The 24,549-nt window shown below is 43.4% G+C and overlaps 1 protein-coding gene across 1 annotated transcript in view; it reads left to right on the top strand.

Annotated features, from left to right (window-relative positions):
• Window positions 1-24,549, top strand: part of LOC126183904 (uncharacterized) — an 86,974-nt gene that overhangs the window by 50,840 nt on the left and 11,585 nt on the right. The gene's annotated exons all lie outside the window — the stretch shown is intronic.

The raw sequence follows: 24,549 nt of genomic DNA, 5'->3' as shown, positions 1-24,549 counted from the left end.
ATGACTGTTCGCACATTGATACCTATATATATATAAAAAAATGAAAAATAAATAAAAATAAAAAACAATAAAAAATAATTAAAAAATAAAATACCTTCCACACCCTACTAGAAATACCCTTCCCGCATTCCTTTCATCGTGTTTTTGTGGATTGATGCACACATGTTAGTCCTGTATAGTGTAGTTTCTTCACATTTTCGATGGGTGGTGGTTACGTATAGTTAGGAAGGCAACGCCTGAAGAGGTAAGAGTTCATTTTGTTTTTTGGCAGGGACACAAGTGGCGGTGCCCCGTAGGGATGGCTATGATTTTGTTTTAGGTTTTATTTCTTTTGTTAGGAAAAAACTAAAAAAAGGGTGTAGGGGTAAAAAATAAAAAAATAACAAAAAATGAAAAGAAAGAAAAAACAAAAAAGTGGTTAAAAAGTTGGTAAAGCACTTGCCCGCAAAAGGCAAAGGTCCCGAGTTCGAGTCTCGGTCCGACACACAGTTTTAATCTGCCAGGAAGTTTCACATCAGTGCACACTCCGCTGCAGAGTGAAAATCTCATTCTGGAAATATCGAGAAAGTTTAGAGAACCAGCATATGCGGCCGACTGCAGAAGGATTCTACTCGCACCAGTGTACGTGCATTTCACATAAGGATTAAGAAGACAAGATAGAGAAACTAAGGCTCGTATGAAGCTATAGGTAGTCGTTTTTCTTACGCTTAGCAAGTGGAAGAGGAAAGGGAATGCCTAGTGGTGGTACAAGCCACCACCCCACCATGCATTGTGTAGAGGCTTGTGGAGTATTTATGTAGATGCAGAATAACTCTATCGTTTTACCTGTCCATAGATTGGAAAAGCAGGTTTATTCAGTCGACTTCCGATTTTGAAAACGGGTGGAAGTCACATGGAGCGAAATCTGGCGAATACGGTGGATCCTGGAAGACATGAATGAACTTGTCCGCTAAAAACCGCTTCAGACAATGACCTGGCGCATTGCCCTTGTGAAATAATCATGTGCTTTCTGTTCACAAATCTGTTTTTTTTTCTTCATCCTTACTCTTCCTCTCATCTTGACTGGAACTTCTTCGTAATATTTTTGACTGGAATTTGAGCCTCAGGCACCCATCCAGTGATGATAACACCCCTGATACTGAAAAAAGACCTGCATTGTCTCCAGTTTTGACTTGTTATTTCAGGATTTTTTCATTCTTGGTGATCCGGGGTCTTCAGTGCACAGACCAACGTTTCGTTTCGGGCTTATACTAGAACATTCATGTTTTATCACCTGTGACCACATATCTGAGTAAGTCTGGCTGTTCTGTGAGTTGTTCTAGTATGTCAGGGCAAATGTGTTTGCAGTCGACTTTTAGTTCCAGAGTGAGACCTCGTAGGACCATTTTTGCACAAACATTTGTCCCATTTAATTAATAATCAAAAATCTGTCCTACTCTTTCTTCTTTAGTTTATCATATCGGCAATTTTCCGAATGATCAGACATCGGTCTTTCCACCTGATTTGATTAATTCTCTGAACGTCTTCCTCAGTTCTTGCAGTCAAAGATCGACTGTGGACATCGATCATCATCTCGATCTCTTCGCGACCTTCAGAAAACACGTTTTGCCATTGCAAAACTCGCGCATGTGACACACCATTATTATCAAACTTCTTCTTTAACTTTTGGCAACATTTCGTTGGCAATTTTTGAACTTTACAACGAGTTTAAGGTTCAAATTGGCTCTGAGCACTATGGGACTTAACTGCTGAGGTCATCAGTCCCCTAGAACTTAGAACTACTTAAACCTGACTAACCTAAGGACATCACACACATCCATGCCCGAGGCAGGATTCGAACCTGCGACCGTAGCGGTCGCGCAGTTCCAGACTGTAGCGCCTAGAACCGCTCGGCCACCCCGGCCGGCCGAGTTTAAGGTTGATATGCTGCTCTAGTCAACTATGATTGCGACACAACTACACAACACTGTCTTTGTAGCCAGGACTCAATAGTAAACTAATTCAGACAGAAAGTCGAAATGACAGTTGGTAGCTCCAAAAGCATCAAGGTCGACTACATTGCAACCGCATTTTCGTCAATGTGGTCGCACAGCAGCAGGTGCGCAGTCTCGATGTATGATTGTCACACTTCATATAATCAACTGCCAGTATGCCTCATTGACTTCAAATGGTGCAATATTAGCATCTCAGGAATTTGAGAGTGACAGAGAATGGACTGTCTTCAAGGAAATACGCTTGCCATGTCGTTGCATTTCCGCTTTTACAGGGAACGATGCTACGGTAGTAATGCATATATGGGACAAACGGGTAATTTAAGGCCATGCACTGCTCCGCTGTGGGGGGGGGGGGGAGGGGACTAATATACTTCACTATATTGCCACATCACGGTATTTTGTCCGCATACAAAAAATTCCGAGATTTATTTTATTAATGGTGGTGTCAGCGCAGTAACTACGATGGCAGCTTGTACCAACAAATGTGCTATATCTCCATATCGCCCTCTGGGATATGCTTGATAAGCAATAGTAAGACACAGGAACACATAAACAAAGGTTTATTACGACCACAGTTGAGAGATTTAATAACAAAGGAAAAACTCTTCTCAATAAAATTAATACAACTTCTCAGACACTAGCAGGCATACGCTTGGAATACACAGTGAATAACCTTAGTGGGACGTGAAGACTCGACTCCTAATAATCCTTAACAACTGGAGGTTGAGCGTTCGGCGTAGCTAGCCGACAGGTACGTCTCGGGATATCGCTGGAAAGTCGTAGGTCCTGTTGCGGTGGCTTGCGACAGGGCTCTGATTGATGGGCTGCTAAGAGCAGTCGCATGAACTGGCCCAGAGCTTCGGTGAAGTGAACTGCTGACGTGTTGGCTTGCACCGCCCTGTATAGCCGGGGCGTGGAGGAGTTGGTGTCGATCCAGTTCTGCACACACGACACGGCGAAGGAAACATGTCCCTTGCACGGAGGACCTCTGGTGGTGCTCGTCCTGCCGTCTGTCGGCTTTATTGTGATCGACGACGTTCGGATATGCGACGCCTTATGCTTATGCAGCTATATGATGCGTCAGTGTCTGAGGAGTTGCCTGTGCATTTAGGCGAACGATCCTGTAGGCGAACGTCGTGCACATGGCACCCTTTTGCCGCTAGAGGATGAGAGAGACGGTAGTTGATTTCGCTGTCAGGGTCTATTTCCATGGGGCCGGCAGTGGCCCCTGGTGGGTGTGGATTCCGACCACTCTGGTCAGCGTCCATTGGTGGTGGCCCAGAGCGGCCACTGGAAGACCAGCCTCCACAGGGGAACATGAAGGGGCCGCTGGAGGTGGAGCCTGGGCGATGGCGTCCTTCTGTGGCACAGATGAACCTGGAACAAGGAAAGGCCCTGAGTCTGCGTTGGCTGCCAACGGTGGTTTCCTGGGGCGGATTTGGTTCAGATGTTTGTGACACCGTGAAACATCCAGGAGTTGTATTTCGCCATTGCCCGTCCCAACAGCTGTGTCATTACCGTCGGATTCCAACGGCAGCCTTGTTGGGAGAACGTCAGGATCCAGACGTCACCATGGATTGAAAAGCGATGAGGACGACCCCATATTGGTGACTCCTTCAGCTGCCGTGGTTGGAGGATGGAAAGCAGTGATCACTGCTGTGGTCCATGGAGGCGTTCAGCTGGACTGGTCCCCTCCTGCGATGTCGATCGATAGGACGCCAAAATGGTACAGAGTGCATCGTCCAGAGAGTAATGATGGCGAAGCTTTGACAGCTGATCCCTAATTGTTCGAACGAACCACTCCGCCAGACCATTGGACGCCAGGTGAAAAGGCGATGTGTGGACAGAGCAAATCCACTGGATCACAGAAAGATGTGATCTCGGCTGACGCAAACTTAGGCCTATCGTCTGTGACTATTGTTTATGGTAAACCTTCAATTACAAAGATCTGGGTCAGATGAGGTGGGAGATATCTGGGAGATGTAGGGAAAACGATATCTGGCGTCGATCACAGTGAACCGTGAGTAGCCGAGAATAGGGCAAGTAAAATCCAAGTGGAGTCGTGACCATGGTGTCGATGTCTCTGGCCATGGAAAATAGAGATTCAGTGGGGCTGCTTGTTTGCTTTAGCAAGGTGTGCAAGTGGCCGCCAAGGCAGAAATGCTACTGTCTATCCCTTTCCAATATACATGCTGCCACGCCAGGTGTTTTGTCAGTACGGCCCCCCAATGAACATGGTGAAGCAGGTGTAGCATCTGGCGTTGAAGAGAGGATGGGATGACTACTCGAGTCCGGCCATTTTTGCTCTGAAGCAACAAGACACCACTGAAGGCAGAGAATTCATGCTGCTGATGCCAATAACCTTGAACGTTTGGGTTGACTATCTGCCAGTCGACAGATGGTGTCTACAATGGACCAGAAGGAGAAGTTTATGAAGAACCAGGTCTTCCGCAGAACAATGGGCCAAGAGATTAGCATCGATAGGGAGTGTGGGGAGAGCTTCTTCGTCTTCAGTATCTAAATGCAACCTCAAAAGCAGACTGGTGCTGGCATGGCGAGTCGTAGAAAGGTACTGAATTTCATAGGAATAACTGGTGATAAACAGAGCTCATCGTTGAAAGCGGTGCGCCGATTTTGTGAGGATGTTGGCATCTGCACGAAACAGTGGCAGCAATGGTTTGTGGTCCATCACTAGGATGAAATGACGACAATAGACGTAGTGATCGAATTTTTGAAAGCAAGGCAATGGCCAGGGATTCTTTTTCTATTTGCCCATAGATGCATTAGGCCGACGCAATGTCTTCGAGGTAAAGGCGACTGGTCGTTCCACCCCATTGACTACATGAGAGAGGGCGCCCGCTACACCATAATCGGATGCGTCCACCGCGATGACCACATGAAGTGACAGATCGTAATCCATCAGACAGGTAAGCTGAAACAATGCTTTCTTAAGGGTGTGGAAAACTCGATTGCAAGTAGTGCCTCAATTCCACACCACGTTCTTGCATAGGAGATAATGCAGCGGAGTAGCGATAGTTGCTACATGGGGAATGAATTTACGATAGTAATTCAGGTGGCCCAATATGGACTGAAGTTGTTTGACATTTGTCGGTTATAGTAAATCCTGCATAACCGAGACATATTGCGGCGTTGGCCGGATTCCTGAGGGGCTGAGGGATATGTCCAGATATTCCACTTGAGGCAGAAGAAAAGAGTGTTAGGTTATCAAACAGGTCTTGTGTGGACTGTCCTGAAATGATGATGTCATCTAGGTAGTTGGCTGTGCCCAACGCTTCCCACGTAAGGTGTTCCAAATCTTGCTGGGGCGCTTGCAGTCCCAAAGAGGAGACGGTTGTAACGGAAGAGACCGAAAGGTGTGTTGATTACCTACAATTCAAGCGACGCCTGATCCATCGGAAGCTGTAGATATGCGACCTTGAGGTCAGTCTTCGAGAAGATCTCGCTCCCAGTCAGTCGAGTAAGAATCTCGTCCATCTTTGGGATAGGGTGAGCATCCACAATGGATTGTGCGTTAATCGTGCTCTTGAAATCGACACATATGCTGAGGGAGCCATCTGGCTTGTCGACCAGCACGATGGGTGCTGCCCACTGACTACTGGAAACGGCTGTGAAGATGCTAGCGTCTTGCAAACGTAGCAGCTGCACCCATAACTTATTCCAGGGTGAATGGGACGCTCCGAGCCTTGAAAAAGCGAGGCATAGCCAGTGGGAGGTGGTTAATATGTGCTTCATATCCCACGACGCCTGTAGTAGAAGGCTCAAACAGCCAATGAAACTTTTCGTATCGACGACAAGGGGGCGCCGTTTACAGGTCGTGCTCCCATGTTAGAAGAGGACCGTGAACTGTCCTTTGATCACCACTATGTCACTGCTGTAACGATTGCAGTGGAGAAGAGCCTAGCCGCCGGTAGGTACTCTACACGAACATCGAGGTGGTAAAACAGGTATCCACCTGGAAGTCGACAGGGTGATAATTGACGAACACTTCCGCTTTGTGACCCGTCTTGTCAAAGGAGTTACATCTGGCAGGGCGAAACTGGCACTGGTGCCGAGGATGTGATGAAACAGTTAACGCAGGAGGGCAACTGTTGGGGGCGTCAGGCAAGGAATGCCTGTTTACCAATAGGTGGAGAGTCCATAGGGAGCGGGGGCTGTCAGGGTAGCCGGTGGCAGGTAGGGCGAGCCGTATAGACAGAAGAAGGATCTTGTATGGAAGCTGACACACGGAGGCACTGCTCGAATGCTCGAACGATCTGAAGACAAGCGTAGAACATGGGGTTTTTCAGTTTCAGTAAGTCAATCCGAAGCCCCTCATCATATGCATATACCAGGGGATGTCCCAAACGAGTGACATAGCGTAAGACTGTTTACATGTTTATTGGAACTCCGAAAATAGCATTCCCGAGAAAGACCTTGGAGCATCGCGACCTATTCACAATAGTGCTGACCCTGTTGCTTATGACAGCTTAAAAATTTATGCCGTGCCATAGCAACGTGGACCTACAAGTCAAAACATTCTTGCTGATAAAATTTGACTGCCTCATATGATAGGGAACGCGATTGTAATTCAGGTTTCAATTGCTGAAGAAGGTAGTCAACGTATGGTTCAACTTAGGCGAGGAGAAATGCCCCATGATGGGCGTCGCCTGAGATACCATACGCTAGAAAATGCTGTTCAAGGGGCCTCATGTATTTCGCCCAAGGTTCGACTTCCTTGTCAAAACGATGAATGGTCGGAGAGGCGCGAAAGCCTTTAGACATGTGATTCGGCCGAGAAGGGCGTTGAGAGCTATCGGTGGACGCTGTTGTAAAGCTCGCTACCGTGGCGACCATCCCCATCCCCATGTCTCGCAGAAAGAGCAATATATGTTGTGTCAAGCCCAGGGCTTTGGATACTGGCTGTTCGGCCTTGGAAAGAGAAGAAAAATAAGAACAGATTGAAACAACACACGTGACCACCTGAGTCCAAATACCTCGTCACCGTTGCTACATATCGCATGGGGAGATGCTTGATAGGTAATAGTAAGACATAGGTAAACAAAAACAAGGATTTATTATGACCACAGCAGAGAGATTTAATAACAAAAGAAAACATCTCAGAAACTAACAGGCATACGCTTGGAACACACACATTGAATAAACGTAGCAGGACGTGAAGACTATGCCACTGATAATCCCTAACAACGGAGGTTGTTCAGCGTTCGACGTAGTTGGCCAACACGAATGTCTCGGAAAATTACTGGAAAGTCGTAGGTCCCTCTGTGGTCGCTTCCAACGGGGCTCTGACTGATGGGCAGCGAAGAGCAGTCGCATGAACTGGCCCAGAGCTACGGTGAAGTGAACTGCGGACGTGTTGGCTTGCACCGCCCTATATAGCCAGGGCGTGGAGGAATTGGTGCCGATTTAGTTCCACACACGTGACACGGCGGAGGAAATAGGTCCCTAGCACGGAGAATCTCTGATGGTGCTTGTCCTGCTGTCTGTCGTCTTTGTGATCGACGCAGTCCGGGTGGGCAACGCCTTGTGCATATGCAACCTTGTGATACAGTAGTGTTTGATGGGTTGCCGATGCATGTAGGCGGACATAGAATACGTGGCAAACTGTAAATAGCAAATGTGCATTCGACGTCTTAGTTGTCACAGGCGCTGTTAATAAGTGGTCATGCAACCGAGTGTATCATTTTTTCTGTCACAAATCGCAATGGAGCAACACCTCTAAATAAAGTATTCAAGAGCTTCTCTAAAATATTTCGAAGCTATGAAAAGTGAATGGAAAATCCCGCCCACCTTGACTTCAGAACAAAAACAAAGACGCGTGGACGCGTCCCACAACATGATTGGAATGAAAAATGCGGACGGTTCTGTTCCGACAAAATGCAGAAATTCACATGGAGCGTCAGTGCTCTGACGACATAATGACATTCTAGCCAGTGTGAAGTATGGATTTTCTGTGTGTTATAGCAAGCGTAGATGTAATTCAGGAGGAGGCCAAGTGGATACTACAACATACATAAAATATTAGTTCATGTTACTGTAACTCCTTAATATACAATACCTAACTTACAAGGGAAAATTCCCAAGTGTAAATAAATAATCTTGCTGAAACTTGGTGTGTGTGAAGAGGGGGCAAAATAATGTGATGCATATCTTTTTCTTTTTTGTTTTTCTTGTTTGTACCCAATTTCACTTTCAAGGGTTGAAACACACGCCTAAAAGGTGGTGTGGCATATAAGATTTAGAGGGAATATCTTTAAAACGATGACACATAAGAAATGTTTTCCATTTGAAAGCATGTATGTAATTCACGTTTTTGAAAACTGTACTATATTGTGTATTTAAACCGGGAACCTAGAAACGACAAAGAGCCTTCGTCCCGCCGTAGTCCTCAGTGGCCCACAACAGGCCACCCAGTCCACCCACCCCACCGCCACCCACACCGAACCCAGGGTTATTGTGCGCTTTGGTCCCCAGTGGACCCCCCCCCCCTCCTCAAGAACGTCTCATACCAAACGAGTGTAACCCCAAATGTTTGGGTGGTAGAGTAATTATGGTGTATGCGTATGTGGAGACAGTGTTTGCGCAGCAATCGCCGATATAGTGTAACTGAGGCGGAATAAGGGGAACCAGCCCGCATTCGCCGAGGCAGATGGAAACCGCCTTAAAAACCATCCACAGGCTGACCAGCACACCGGACCTCGACACTAATCCGCCGGGCGGATTCTTGCCGGGGACCGGCACGCCTTGCTGCTCGGGAAGCAGCGCGGTAGACTGCGCGGCTAGCCGGGCGGGTTGAAAATTGTATTATCAACTTTGCGTGATAATTTGAAATTTTGCAAAATACTCCACCAGCATTCATTAATTTTTAAAAATGAAAACTTTTGTTACAATATGAATTAAAGAAGCTTTCAAGCCACATACATACAGGTGTAATAAAGCTGCTTTCTGAAATAACATGTTTGGAAAATAAACTATACGCAATGTGCTGTTGAAGTATTTACAACAGATCTAATTAAAAGATCTAAACATTCATTATTAATCTAATTATTTATATTATTTGTATTTTTATGCTTTAAATTGTCATTTTACGTTTTAAATTCATGTTTTTTTTTTTTTTTAGTTTTCCGTTTCATATATGTGTATTTCGTTAGTTGGAAGTGATTATTAACTCCTTAATATGACAAAAATCATTAAAATAATGATAATCTGTAAAGAAAGGCCTAAACATATCGGTTTTTTTTACGCCACACACATAAAATGGTGGTTCATGGTGTGGGTTCCTGTAGTCATGTCCTAGTTCATGAACCACGGGCAACGTATGAGTGGCCAAGTAAGTGGTCCCGACAGTCGGGATACCAGTTACTTTGGAATAAGGCTGGGCATCTCGGACATATTCTGAGTCGTGGTCACCTTTCTGCTCATACGGCTAAGACTATCAAATCCACCGGTTAGTCCCTCAGCCGTTAGGGGTAAAACCCAATGGGACTCGGGGCAAGTAAGGCTAGCAACCTGCTTCCCTGGTACTTGAAATATGATGCTGGCAACAATCAGAGCAAAATGCCTCGGACCTTTGGAGGTGACGGAGTCCCACCTCTAACTGACAAACCAGGGACTCCTAAGATACGACTTGGCAAACAAATGGTAATGAGATGGGGAGCTATTAATATCAATGGGGGCTACTCTGGGAAGAAGGTAGAGCTGACAGAGGCTGCAAGTAAGATGGGGCTGGACGTTTTAGCTGTTAGTGACATTCGGGTAAGGGGTGAGAAAGAAGAGGAAGTGGGAGAATACAAGGTCTACCTGTCAGGAGTCAAAGCAGGAATAGCACAATGGGGTGTAGGGCTTTACATCAGGAAAGAAATGGAACCCAGCGTAGTTGCAATAAGGTATGTAAACGAACGACTGATGTGGATAGATTTGACAGTGTCTAGCAAGAAAATTAGGATTGTGTCAGTATATTCGCATTGTGAAGGGACAGATCAAGATAAGATGGATAGTTTTTATGACGCATTCAGTGATGTAGTTGTTAGAGTAAAGGAATAGGACAGTGTTCTGCTCATGGGTGATTTTAACGCCAGGATTGGAAATCGAACAGAAGGGTATGAAAAGGTTATGGGTAAATTTGGAGAGGATATGGAGGCCAACAGGAACGGGAAACAACTCTTGGATTTCTGTGCCAGTATGGGCTTAGTAATCACAAACTCCTTTTTTAAACATAAGAACATTCACCGGTATACTTGGGAAGGCAGGGGAACCAGATCTGTCATTGACTATATAATAACAGATCAGGAATTCAGGAAGGCTGTGAGGGACACACGTGTATTCAGGGGATTCTTTGATGACACTGATCATTATTTAATCTGCAGTGAAATTGGGATTGTGAGGCCGAAAGTGCAGGAGGTCAGGTCCATATGTAGGAGGATAAGAGTGGAGAAACTTCAGGATAAGGAAATCAGGCACAAGTACATAACAGCGATCTCAGAAAGGTACCAGTTAGTTGAATGTAGTCAATTACAGTCATTGGAAAAGGGATGGACAAGGTACAGGGACACAGTACTAGAAGTGGCTAAAGAATGTGTAAAAGTAGGATGAAGCAAACTGCTTGGTGGAATGATACAGTCAAGGCAGCCTGTAAAAGGAAAAATAAGGCGTATCAAAAATGGCTACATACCAGAACCCAGGTAGACAGATAAAGTTATGTTGAAGAAAGAAACAAAGCCAAACAGATAATTGCAGCATCCAAGAAGAAATCATGGGAAGACTTTGGAAACAGGTTGGAGACTATGGGTCAAGCTGCTGGAAAACCATTCTGGAGTGTAATTAGCAGTCTTCGAAAGGGAGGTAAGAAGGAAATGACAAGCATTTTGGACGGGTCAGGAAAACTGCTGGTGAATCCTGTGGATGCCTTGGGCAGATGGAAGGAATATTTTGAAGAGTTGTTCAATGTAGGTGAAAATACGATCAGTAATGTTTCAGATTTCGAGGTAGAATGGGATAGGAATGATGATGGAAATATGATCACATTTGAGGAAGTGGAAAAAATGGTCAATAGATTGCAGTGCAATAAAGCGGCTGGGGTGGATGAAATTAAGTCGGAACTCATCAAATACAGTGGAATGTCAGGTCTTAAATGGCTACACAGGATAATTGAAATGGCCTGGGAGTCGGGACAGGCTCCATCAGACTGGACAAAAGCAGTAATCACACCAATCTTTAAACAAGGAAACAGAAAAGATTGTAACAACTACAGAGGTATCTCTTTAATCAGCGTTGTGGGTAAAATCTTCTCAGGTATTGTTGAAAGGAAAGTGCGAGTATTAGTTGAGGACCAATCCGATGAAAATCAGTGTGGGTTTAGGCCTCTTAGAGGTTGTCAGGACCAGATCTTTAGCTTACGGCAAATAATGGAGAAGTGTTATGAGTGGAACAGTGAATTGTATCTATGCTTTATAGATCTAGAAAAGGCATATGACCGGGTTCCTAGGAGGAAGTTATTGTCTGTTCTACAAGATTATGGAATAGGAGGCAAACTTTTGCAAGCAATTAAAGGTCTTTACATGGATAGTCAGGCAGCAGTTAGAGTTGACGGTAAATTGAGTTCATGGTTCAGAGTAGTTTCAGGGGTAAGACAAGGCTGCAACCTGTCTCCACTGTTGTTCATATTATTTATGGATCATATGTTGAAAACAATAGACTGGCTGGGTGAGATTAAGATATGTGAACACAAAATAAGCAGTCTTGCATATGCGGATGACTTAGTTGTGATGGCAGATTCGATTGAAAGTTTGCAAAGTAATATTTCAGAGCTAGATCAGAAATGTAAGGACTATGGTATGAAGATTAGCATCTCCAAAACGAAAGTAATTTCAGTGGAAAAGAAATATAAACGGATTGAGTGCCAAATAGGAGGAACAAAGTTAGAACAGGTGGACGGTTTCAAGTACTTAGGATGCATATTCTCACAGGATGGCAACATAGTGAAAGAACTGGAAGCGAGGTGTAGCAAAGCTAATGCAGTGAGCGCTCAGCTACGATCTACTCTCTTCTGCAAGAAGGAAGTCAGTACCAAGACTAAGTTACCTGTGCACCGTTCAATCTTTCGACCAACTTTGTTGTATGGGAGCGAAAGCTGGGTGGATTCAGGCTACCTTATCAACAAGGTTGAGGTTACGGATATGAAAGTAGCTAGGATGATTGCAGGTACTAGTAGATGGGAACAATGGCAGGAGGGTGTCCACAATGAGGAAATCAAAGAAAAACTGGGAATGAACTCTATAGATGTAGCAGTCAGGGCGAACAGGCTTAGATGGTGGGGTCATGTTACACGCATGGGAGAAGCAAGGTTACCCAAGAGACTCATGGATTCAGCAGTAGAGGGTAGGAGGAGTCGGGGCAGACCGAGGAGAAGGTACCTGGATTCGGTTAAGAATGATTTTGAAGTAATAGGTTTAACATCAGAAGAGGCACCAATGTTAGCACTGAATAGGGGATCATGGAGGAACTGTATAAGGGGGGCTATGCTCCAGACTGAACGCTGAAATCAGTCTTAAATGATGATGATGATGATGACACATAAAATGAACTAAACTTCTTCATATAATATACATGACGGAGAACAAAATTACCACGAGTGATCATCTAAATATTCTAACAATTTGAAATCGTGTTGAATTTTGTTTTACATTGTCATCTCCGTCGTGTGTGTTACGTGAAGAATTTTCGTCCATTTTATGCGCATGATATAAAAAAAAGTTATGTTTTAAGCATTTTCTTCTAGATTAAAATTATTGTAATGACTTTGTATAATATTAATGAGTTACTTATTATTTTCAATTAACAAAATACACATATGTACATATGTGAAAGGTAAACTAAAAAAAGTTTAGATATTTTAATTAGGTATGTTGCAAATACTCCAACAGCACATTGTGTACAGCTTATTTTCCAAACATGGTATTTCAGAAAACAGCTTTATTACACATGAATGTATGTGGGTTGAAAGTTTCTTTAATTTATGATGTAACAATAGTTCCCGTTTTTCAGAATTAATAAATGGTGGTAGCGTATTTTACAAAGTTTCAAATTAATACAAATGTCGAGTACTGTTTTAAGAACATTGATTACATGTGAACTTTAATCTGAGAAACACTTTTTATATGCCCTTCCGAAGATATTCCCACTAAACCTAAAAATCCCAATTTATCTTTTGGGGCGTATTTTACACCTTAAAAGTGAAATTGAGCACAAACAAAATATTATGTATTGCATTATATGCCCCCTCTGCACCGGTCCCCTTACCCCCCCCCCCCTCTCCACCAAGTTACATCATGATAGTTATTTGCACTTGGGAATATTCCCTTGTTAGATGCATTCCATGTCCACTCGAATGACGGTATACACTGATAAGGCATAACATTACAACCGCTGCCCACCGCGATAGCCCCTGGTGGTGTTGGTTCAAAATGGTTCAAATGGCTCTGAGCACTATGGGACTTAACATCTATGGTCATCAGTCCCCTAGAACTTAGAACTACTTAAACCTAACCAACCTAAGGACAGCACACAACACCCAGCCATCACGAGGCAGAGAAAATCCCTGACCCCGCCGGGAATCGAACCCGGGAACCCGGGCGTGGGAAGCGAGAACGCTACCGCACGACCACGAGATGCGGGCCCTGGTGGTGTTGCGGCAACATGACGCTGTAACAAAGGTATGTAAGCGGCGTAGATACGGGCGGGGGATCACCCTAGCGAAGATAAGCGGCGCAGATACCGGGGAGGGGTGGGGGGCGGATCGCCCTAGCGAAGAAATGGGCTGCAGATGGGGAATCCATTGAGATAAGCGACTTTGACAAAGAGCAGGTTATTATTACGCAGAGCCTGTGAACGAGTATCTCGAAAACTGCAAAGTTAATCGAATGTTCACGTGCCACTACAGTGAGTATCTACGGAAAGAGCTAGAAGTACAGTAAAACTACTATTCAGAGGTGCTAAATGCTTGGACGTCCAGGACTGTTCACAGAATGTGGGTTTCGGAGGCTTGTCTGGTCTGTAAAGTAGGATAGGTGGTGATTGTGACATCTCTGCCGAAAGAGCACAATGCTGGGGCACACACAGGTGTTACAGAGCACAACGTCCATTGTACATTGTTCAACAGGGAGCTCCGGCGCAGAACATCCCTATATGTTCACATGTTGGCCCAACGACATCGTTCAATACGATTGCAGTGGGCACGCGACCATCGAGATTCCACCGTCGATCTATGGAAACCTGTCGGCTTTTCGGGTGAATCACAGTTTTGCTACACTAGGTCGATGGTCGTCTCCACAAATGACGTCATCGAGGTGAACGGCGGCTCGAAACGTGCAGCGCGCCATGGACACAGGTTGATGGGAGCACACTAAGACAACTGTGAACCACATAAATCCCTTCACGCTTGATGTCTCCCCGACAGCGCTGTCACCTTTCAGCAGGATAATTGTCCGTGTTTTGGAGCCAGAACTGTGATAGGTAGTTTGAGGATCATTATAATGAATTCACATCAAAGTCTCGGCTACCAAATTCGCCTGATTTAAATCCTATGGAGCCCATTTACGTCGCTATCGGGTGCCATCACCGCGTACTCAAATCAGCGGCCCGGTTTTTACGCAAATTACATGACCGGTGCGTAGACATCTACCACGTACGTCCACAAACCTACCAACAAACTGTGGGATCCCTGATACGCAGAATCAGTCATGTATTTCGTTCCAAAGTCTGACAAACAACCTATTAAGCAGGTGGTCATAATGTTTTGGCTCATCAGTGTATGTTTATTAGTGTCACCGAGTACGAGAATAATTGTTTAGACTTGAATACTGCCGGCCGCGGTGCTCTCGCGGTTAAGGCGCTCAGTCCGGAACCGCGCGACTGCTACGGTCGCAGGTTCGAATCCTGCCTCGGGCATGGATGTGTGTGATGTCCTTAGGTTAGTTAGGTTTAAGTAGTTCTAAGTTCTAGGGGACTGATGACCACAGATGTTAAGTCCCATAGTGCTCAGAGCCATTTGAACCATTTAAACTTGAATACTACTGAAAGGCAGTCACATATCAATGTACATTTAACTTAAAACTTTGGTACACAGTTCTGACTAACAATACTAGCGGTGCTGGATCTGAACTATGTTGATGCTGTTCTCTCAATCGCCGATACAGAGTGGGCGAACGGCACTGCACTCTGAGATAAGTAGACAAACAAAAATGGTTCAAATGGCTCTGAGCACTATGGGACTTAACATCTGAGGTCATCAGTCCGCGAGAACTTAGAACTACTTAAACCTAACTAACCTAACGACATCACACACATCCATACCCGAGGCAGGATTCGAACCTGCGACCGTAGCAGTCTGCGCGGTTTCGGACTGAAGCGCCTAGAACCTCTCGGCCACCGCAGCCGGCATAAGTAGACATCCAGCAGCGACGGCGTATGGAACTTCCTGACGACGTGTCTTCAGCGACGTCTCTCTTTCGTGACTGCGTTTGGCAGCGATTGTCTTAAGCGTGTTGTGCCGTCGTGGAGTACCAACTGTAATCTGGGTACCACTGTTCGGACGACACCACAGAGTTGAACAACATCCCAAAGAAGGCCTTTTCTGGCAGAACACCTGAAGTATTACGAAGTATTACAACCACGATCTTGACGTACCTCTATTTTTTTTTTAAATCCATGAGTGCCATATGCTGCCCACTGGAATGGTGAAAAGTATGCCATTGTGTCGGCTACTGTTGTGCGGAAACCATTCCGATTGGAGTGGGCACGTGAACTCCTTCACTGATGTGGTGATGGGCAAAGTATAGTGTTTTCAGAGGAGCCCCGCTTCTTTCTGTCCTTCAACGGTGACTCATGCGTGTTTGGCGCTACCATGGTGATCGCAGCGTGGCAGCCTGAACTGCTAGGTGGCAAAACAGGAAAACTCCATGTCTGGTTTGTTTGGGTCATCATTAGGTTCAGCATGCTATCGCAGTCTAACGGACTGAGGATAAAGGGGACTCTGAATAGCAACAATTATATCAGTGAAGTCTTAGAGCTCGATGTATTGTCTCCCTTCCATATGAAACCAGGACTCTAAGAGTTACAAGGCGCATTTTCTGTGGTATTTCGGAAAATACTATAAAATTTATTTCTGTCAAAAGCTAATGTAATTTCCGTAATGGCTGATGCAGTTTCGACGGACTAGTTATTTTCAGTAGTCCGTAAATACTTCTTGACCGATGGCTGCGGCATATGATGCTAGGATTCGATATTTCTATGAGGTTCGTACTAGAACAAATTTGCAATTTTGTTTTTGCATTGCGTAGATTGAGTCAACCCAACGGAATATAGCTTATCACGTGTTTCACATGATGTCTGGCATCGACAGAGAGCGTCGGTTTGTTTCTCATTACAAACAAAACGTGTTTGAGTAGTATGGCTATTGGGTTTCTGGCACATAGTTCAAGTGGCTGCCGCAAACCAAAGCTACAGTTACTGAGTCGAAGATGTTGTTGTCGAGCAATTAAAAAAACCAGAACAGGAAATTTCAAAATACAAGATGGTCGTGGTGTGAAATTCAAAAATTCGAGGGCGTGGAGCTAACGCAGTTGTGCTACTGGGAAATTCAAGTTATGCTTTGGAAACCAATCGTCGCTACAATCCAAGATTGTGCCATGTTCTAAAGTATCTGAACCACTTGCATCATTTATAAAAATTGATAAGTTTCGCCTAAATTGTGTAAATTAGAGTCATGTCCAAAAGTATCCGAATGATCTGAATTTTTTGCGCTACATTCAAAAGTATTCACACACACACACACACAGGCCTGAATTTTTCACCATGTTCAAAAGTATCCAAATGACTTGTGTTACTTATCAAAATACACCAGTTTCACCCAAAGAGTGTAAATTGCTGTCATGTTTTAAAGTGTATCTGAATTCTGTATCATGTTAAGAAATGTAAAGATGTTAGTAGTACTGGTGCAAATCACAATATCAAAAAATATGAAAGCACAGAGACACAAGTATTTCGTCTCTCTCTTTCTCCATTTTCATAATTCACTGGAAACATGTCAAGTACTGTACTATCTCATCAGTCTCATCGGTAAACTTCATGTCACATCTTTTAATATCATTGGAAACTATATACCATTCGCTATGAAACAGGAGGGCGAGCATAAAACATAGGGCAAAGTGGGGGAATTTGCCTCACCTAAGACATTTTGATTATAACCTTTATTCTATAATGCCTAAAGCACCCAATTTTCGTATAGCGCTAGCCACATGTGTTTAATGTAGCATAAAATAAAAACTATAAATTAACAGTCACACGTTTCAGGAAAAACTGATTACTGTGACATCATTGCATTGCATCATTTTATCTGACCACCACGTAAAATGACACAGTGAGTGGGATGAAATGGCAGAAGATATGGCAGAAGGTATTTAATTCCACACATCTTATAATACAAAATATATCTATTGGATATTATAATCATTAAACAAAACACTGAACAACATAGTTCCCAAAAAGAAAAACAGCGAAAATATAGCTTTAATTAACTACAGAATAGATACGAAGCAATAACAACCGTTTTCTTGTAAAACAGCGAGAAAAATGAGGAAGACAATTCGAGTATATGCATATTCAGTAATTGGTCTCATGTGTATCTGTAAACCAACTTATGCTTCTTCAAACAGGGGCCACAGTTATAGTTTTCAGCACTGTCCCACCCACTGCATTCAGAATGATGCGAAGAAGCACAAGAAATACACCAGCACGATTCCTCGCCATATTTACCGAATTCAGCACATACTATGCACAGATCTTTGCGTCTGATATGTTGTGCTGGGTGGTGCTCTACCTAATAGAAGTCCCATAATGAACAGCTCTGATGGCATTTCTTAATTCACCTGCTGTCCAAGAAGCTCTCTTTGTTTTACTGATATATGCCCTTGGTATCTGAACAAAGGAAACCATTCTTATAAAACTGATGCACTGTGTTATTTTGACTTTCATTAAATATACATTAACGTATCTCATTTAGCTACCTACTTTCATTAATGTGAAACTGAAGTGAGGTAACATGACGCACGCAGCCTCTGTGCATCAAATTACCCCAACAAGCATGGCCTGTATAAAACTATAGTTCTACACTCCCCCTTTGTTTGAGAGAAATAATACACTACTGGCCATTAAAATTGCTACACCAAGAAGAAATGCAAATGATAAACGGTTATTTAATTGGACAAATATATTATACTAGAACTGACATGTGATTACATTTTCAGGCAATTTGGGTGCCTAGATCCTCAGAAATCAGTACCCAGAACAACCACCTCTGGCCGTAAATACGGCCTTGATATGCCTGGGCATTGAGTCAAACAAAGCTTGGTTGGCGTGTACAGGTACAGCCACAATACGATACCACAATTCATCAAGAGTAGTGACTGGCGTATTGAGACAAGCCAGTTGCTTGACCACCATTCACCAGACGTTTTCAGTTGGTGAGAGATCTGGAGAATGTGCTGGCCAGAGCAGCAGTCGAACATTTTCTGTATCCAGAAAGGCCCGTACAAGACCTGCAACATGCGGTCGTGCATTATCCTTGCTGAAATGTAGGGTTTCGCCGAGATCGAATGAAGGGTAGAGCCACAGGTCGTAACACATCTGAAATGTAACGTCCACTGTTCAAAGTGCCGTCAGTGCGTACAAGAGGTGACCGAGACGTGTAACCAATGGCACACCATACCATCACGCCTGATGATACGCCAGTATGACGATGACGAATACACGCTTCCGATGTGCGTTCACCGCGATGTCGCCAAACACGGATGCGACCATCATGATGCTGTAAACAGAACCTGGATTCATCCGAAAAAGTGACGTTTTGCCAATCGTGCACCCAGGTTCGTCGTCGAGTACACCATCGCAGGTGCTCCTGTCTGTGATGCAGCGTCAAGGGTAACCGCAGCCACGGTCTCAGAGCTGATAGTCCATGCTGCTGCAAACGTCGTCGAACTGTTCGTGCAGATGGTTGTTGTCTTGCAAACATCGCCATCTGTTGACTCAGGGATCGAGACGTGGCTGCACGATCCGTTACAGCCATGCCGTTAAGATGCCTGTCATCTCGACTGCTAGTTATACGAGGCCGTTGGGACCCAGCACGGTGTTCCGTATTACCCTCCTGAAACCACCGATTCCATATTCTGCTAACAGTCATTGGATGTCGACCAACGCGATAGGCTACAATCTGACCTTTACAAAAGTCGGAAACGTGATGGAACGCATTTCTCCTCCTTACACGAGGCATCACAACAACGTTTCACCAGGCAAGGCCGGTCAACTGCTGTTTGTGTATGAGAAATCGGTTGGAAACTTTCCTCATGTCAGCACTTTGTAGGTGTCGCCACCGGTGCCAACCTTATGTGAATACTCTGAAAAGCTGATCATTTGCATATCACAGCATCTTCTTCCTGTCGGTTAAATTTTGCCTCTGTAGCACGTCATCTTCGTGGTGTACTTGTATACCCGTGAGTGTTAATGCAAGGAGATAGGCATAACAACAAAAATCGTATTTTAACACAATAGTAAATGGCTTACCTTTTAGAAACTAGAGATCAAATATTTGAAGAAATGAAGACAAAACACACTCTTGCTTCTTGCACTGACAAATGCAAAATTATGGTTCATGCATTCTGTATGCTTATTTGCATAACAGAGCACCAGATGGCAGAACCGACAAGGTAGGACTAGCTCTCACAGTTTAAGACATATTGACATGTGGCATGTTACTCACTGTGCCAAATTCCCCCACTCTTCCTTACTCATCAGAAATAGTAAAAAGACAAAGTTTACCTATACAACGTAATTAATGAATTATAAATACACAGTTGCTAACGATGAGTTTTACTTCAGCTATTATTCTGCAAAATTTTAAAAATGTGAAACAAAATTAAGAATTAAGTGCTGTTTTTTTTGCGCTCTTGTTGCTTGTCATCGCCAACAGATGGCAGCTCTTGTAAAGATCCATAATTTGATCTCTGAACCACACTCAGTGTAAGCCACAAAGGACTCTCGAATTAAATATTTCGTCATCTAACTTCTTCTACAAAAGACATGTCAAGTGCCACATGATTATTTCTGTGTCTAGATTGTCAGCAAACATATATCAACAACTCAAAAAATTAAAAGTTTGTGTCAAGAGTCACAACATAATTTCCACACACACACACACACACACACACATGTATGTGTGCAGGCATATCCATCAAATTTGACAGCTTGTAGACTCTGAGACTCTATACTATGTGTGTTATTTCCCTGTCTGATCTGTTACAAATGTTGAACAGGCAGTTGACATTTAATTTTTAGTTCTAAATGAGGTTATTTACAAAAAAGAATCTGACAAAGCCAATAATTGCATCAAACACACGCTGGCTCAAATACTATGATAAGCAGGAAAACACACAAACAAATAGGCAATCTGAATTACTGTCAGCTACTCGAAAATGCAATTGACATATAACTTTCACTTGATGCCTGAAGCACGACTATAAACTCCCAAATTAAGTACCATGATGTGCATTCGACATCTTAATTTTTCTATAACTGTATAAAACATATGCAGCATGCACAAAAGGATTATTTTATGGGTAAATAAAAGTATGAAGAAAAACGAACCTTTGAGGAAGGCTGCAACACTTACTGATCAGAAGAACAATGCCAAGGCCTTAAAGTGTCTGTAATATTTATCAAAATTCGTAAAGATATTGGCATTTTGATTTGAGGCTACGTTATTGGTGGTTCAGGTTTAGAGATTTTACAGTAACGCTTCACCTCACCAAGCACTACTGTCATAACTTAATTGTTCCATAAGATTAAAAAACAAGCAAATGACTCGAGTACCGTCACTACTAATAAAACTCCAGGTTAAACTACACTGACGATGACCAAAGTTTGATTATTATACTATACTTTGCAAGGTACAGTGGACCTCCAAATTAAATATTTGCACATCCAAATTATCTGCATTACTTATCAAAATTCACATGGCTCATTTATGGGCACTAGCAATATAACTTACAGGTTAGTCATTGAGCTTAATCTGAGCTTTGACCATGTGTTACATTATCAAAATACATAAAAATGTGTTCTGCAACATTACACAATACACATGGACGCTTTTGCTGATCCAACTTATGGCTTTAGGTACAACTCTCAGTGACAATAGTTTGCTATTTGTACCAAAGTCAACAGTTTTATTCCCACATATAAAATTCTCAAAAAGTCCTGCAGAACATGCTGCGGATGAATTAGGGAGGCGAAACGCATCTTGTCAGCCTCCGCCAAGGACACTTCTTGGCATCCAAACTGCTCTTGATGAGGAATGGGATCGACTGCCAAGACAGCTCTTGAGCCTTGTCATAGAGAGCATGCCACGTCACTGTGCAGCATGTGTAGCTTTTAGGGGTAACCATATTCCCGTATTAACTGCTTCTTTTGCGTTATTTTTTTACAGATGTGTACTTTAGTTACGAGAACTTTTCTAACATTGTGTTTTGGGCACTGTTTTACGCTAAAGGTTTTGTGATTAAGGTGTAGCTTGTTCAGTAATCCTTCAGATATCCTGATAAAGCAGTATGTCCTCTTTTCGTGTTTATGCTTAATTTTTGGACACTAGTGTATTAAAAACGCTGAATATGAAAACTATATAAGTGAAATTTCGTTCCTATGTAACGACTTCAAAGAAAATAGCTATAAAATATACAGAGTAAGTAATGTGCAAATGGCAATTACGGGGCATGCTGAAAAGTAATGCCTCTGAATTTTTAATGTGAAAGCTCTCAAATCTTTTTAAATAAAAGAAGCGTTATTAACATTCTACATCTTTATTCTTCTTGCCTACATGTTTATTTCTCAACATAGTCATCCTGACAACTAACACATTTCTCTCAACGAGAAACCAATCTGTTGGTGCCTCACTGTAGAATGTTTGACTTTGTTGTTGGAGCCACAACCTCACCTCTACTTGCATCGCTTCATCACTGTCAAAATGAATTTTAGGGAACAGATAAAACTTAGATGGGGTCAAATCGAGACTCTATGGAGGATAATCAATGACAGTGAACCCAAGGCGTCGGATTGTTGCAGATGTTGTAGTGCTCATGTGTGGTCTGGCATTGTCATGCTGAAGGTGAGGGTGTTCCATGTATGTAAAAACTCTTCGAATTCTAAACTCGATTACAAAAATCTTCAAGACTTTTCACATAAAAAATTAGAAGGTGTTACTTTTCGGCACGTCCATGTACTCTCTATGAAGCAGCAACAATGACGACAATGTCATTTGAATCACGGATTTGCGTGTTTGCAGATTTGTGTTTGAAAAAATTTGGAAATCTAGAATTTCTCGTAACGTTTGATAGCAACTCTCTGTTGGCTACATTTAATGGTTGAAGTCATTATAGAATTGTTATAAGATGAAGATGTAATTTGTAAGCATAATAAATCAGGTGAAGCTATACCGCAGAAAAAGTCTCTAGCGCTTGGGAATGCCATATTTGGACAGCCATACATCGTTTATTGGCTCTTTTAGAGCCAGTGGAGTGTATCTGGACCGTTAGTTGTGGCTGCTCAATGGCTGTTTGTGGGACTCAGAACTGGTGCACATGGGAATTATGGCTCGGGGAAGAAGCTTGTTTTAGTTCAACTATAGAAACCAGGAACGTCAAATCACTTGCGAAATACAGAGTACCATTCAATATCTCGTATTGATCCTACTGGTATAGGTCCAATACAATTCAGCAATATTTTATGAACGACGGGCAACGGCGTTGCCGCAGTGGATACACCTGTTCCCGTCAGATCACCAAAGTTAAGCGCTGTCGGGCGTGGCCGGCCCTTGGATGGGTGACTATCCAGGCCGCCATGCACTGTTGCCATTTTTCGGGGTGCACTCAGCCTCGTGATGCCAATTGAGGAGCTACTCGACAAAATAGTAGCGGCTCCGGTCAAAGAAAACCATCATAACGACCGCGAGAGCGGTGTGCTGCCCACATGCTCCTCCTATCCGCATCCTCATCTGAGGATGACACGGCGGTCGGATGGTCCCGATGGGCCACTTGTGGCCTGAAGATGGAGTGCTTTTTTTCTAGGAACGATAGCACTAATATTTTTCAAGCAATGAAGACCATAGGTCTGTTTGACCCGTAGGAGAGCATCACTGAGAAACTGAAAAACCTGCACTTGTGACGTATAGAGATAGATGTCAAATATTCTGTGAAGAATACTTATGAAATTTCAAGCAGCAGTATTAAATGAGGAATCTAGGAATATTCTGCAGCTCCATGTATGACATAGGGATTGTGAAGACAAGATTAGTCTAATTACAGCGAGTGCAGAAGCATTAGAGCAATGGAGAATTGCACGTTGCTGCTATAGCTCTTGTACAAGAACAGTGACTCTGCACCAGTGGCCCAGCAGAAGTTCCAGACGCTCAAGGGTATGAAAAATAGGTATTGCTCCGATATCTGCTAAGAGTCGGGAGAAAATGATTGCAAAATTCGAAATGACAGGATCTTTTGAAGTGCACTAGGTAGAGGGAGGAGAGCAGTTGATCCAACGTCTGTTGAACATGTGGTCACAGCATTGCAGGAGGGGTCGAGCGGTGATGACTGAACATGCAGTGCATGTGAAATTGCCTGAATGTTGAACATGCCTGTGAGTTCAGTGCATAAAATACTACGGAACATCCTGCAATGCTATCCGTACAAATTCACTCGTGTCCGGAGTTGCTTCCTGCTGTCCTGTCAGCAAGACAAACGTGTGATCTGGAATTTCTTGCTCACATATGGACAGTGAATGGGCATGGAACTTTCTGTTGACAGATGAAGCCCATTTCTATCTCCAAGCACATGTCAATATGCAAAGTTGCAGAATAAGGGCAATGGAAAATTCTCATGCACACTAACCATTACCGCTTCATTCAACAAAGGTGACTGTGTGGTGCTGGTTGTCTGTACCATTTATCGTAGGGCCATATTTTTTTGAGGAGATGACTACTGCGGGACCTGATACCTGTACTATCACTGGTAAATGCTGTAAGAGTTTTTTACGCACCAACACCATTCCAATCCTTTAACAGTATGGTTGTATTGGTAGGGTAATTTTTATGCAAGATGGTGCTCCTCCATATGTTGCTCACCCAATGAAGTGACTGCTTCAAAGGCATTTAAGAAATGCTAGAATTATCAGCTGTCATTTCCCTAGAGCATGGCTGTCTAGATCACCTAATCTTAATCTTTGCGAGTTCTGGCTGTGGGATTATCTGAAAGACGTTGCAGTCAGAGCTCCAATTATGAATGTAGTTTAACACATTCTGAATGTAACCACCGAGATACTCTGATCATTTGTGAAATGTGCTGTTTCTCAATTTAAACTTATGACAGAAAATGGCGAGGAGAAAGAGAGTATTGTTTAACATCCCATCAATAATGAGGTCATTGGAGATGGGGCACAAGCTCAGATT

The sequence above is a fragment of the Schistocerca cancellata genome, chromosome 4, assembly GCF_023864275.1.
Source record: "Schistocerca cancellata isolate TAMUIC-IGC-003103 chromosome 4, iqSchCanc2.1, whole genome shotgun sequence".
In the NCBI taxonomy this organism is placed as follows: domain Eukaryota; kingdom Metazoa; phylum Arthropoda; class Insecta; order Orthoptera; family Acrididae; genus Schistocerca; species Schistocerca cancellata.
This window is presented reverse-complemented; position numbering and strand designations above follow the sequence as displayed.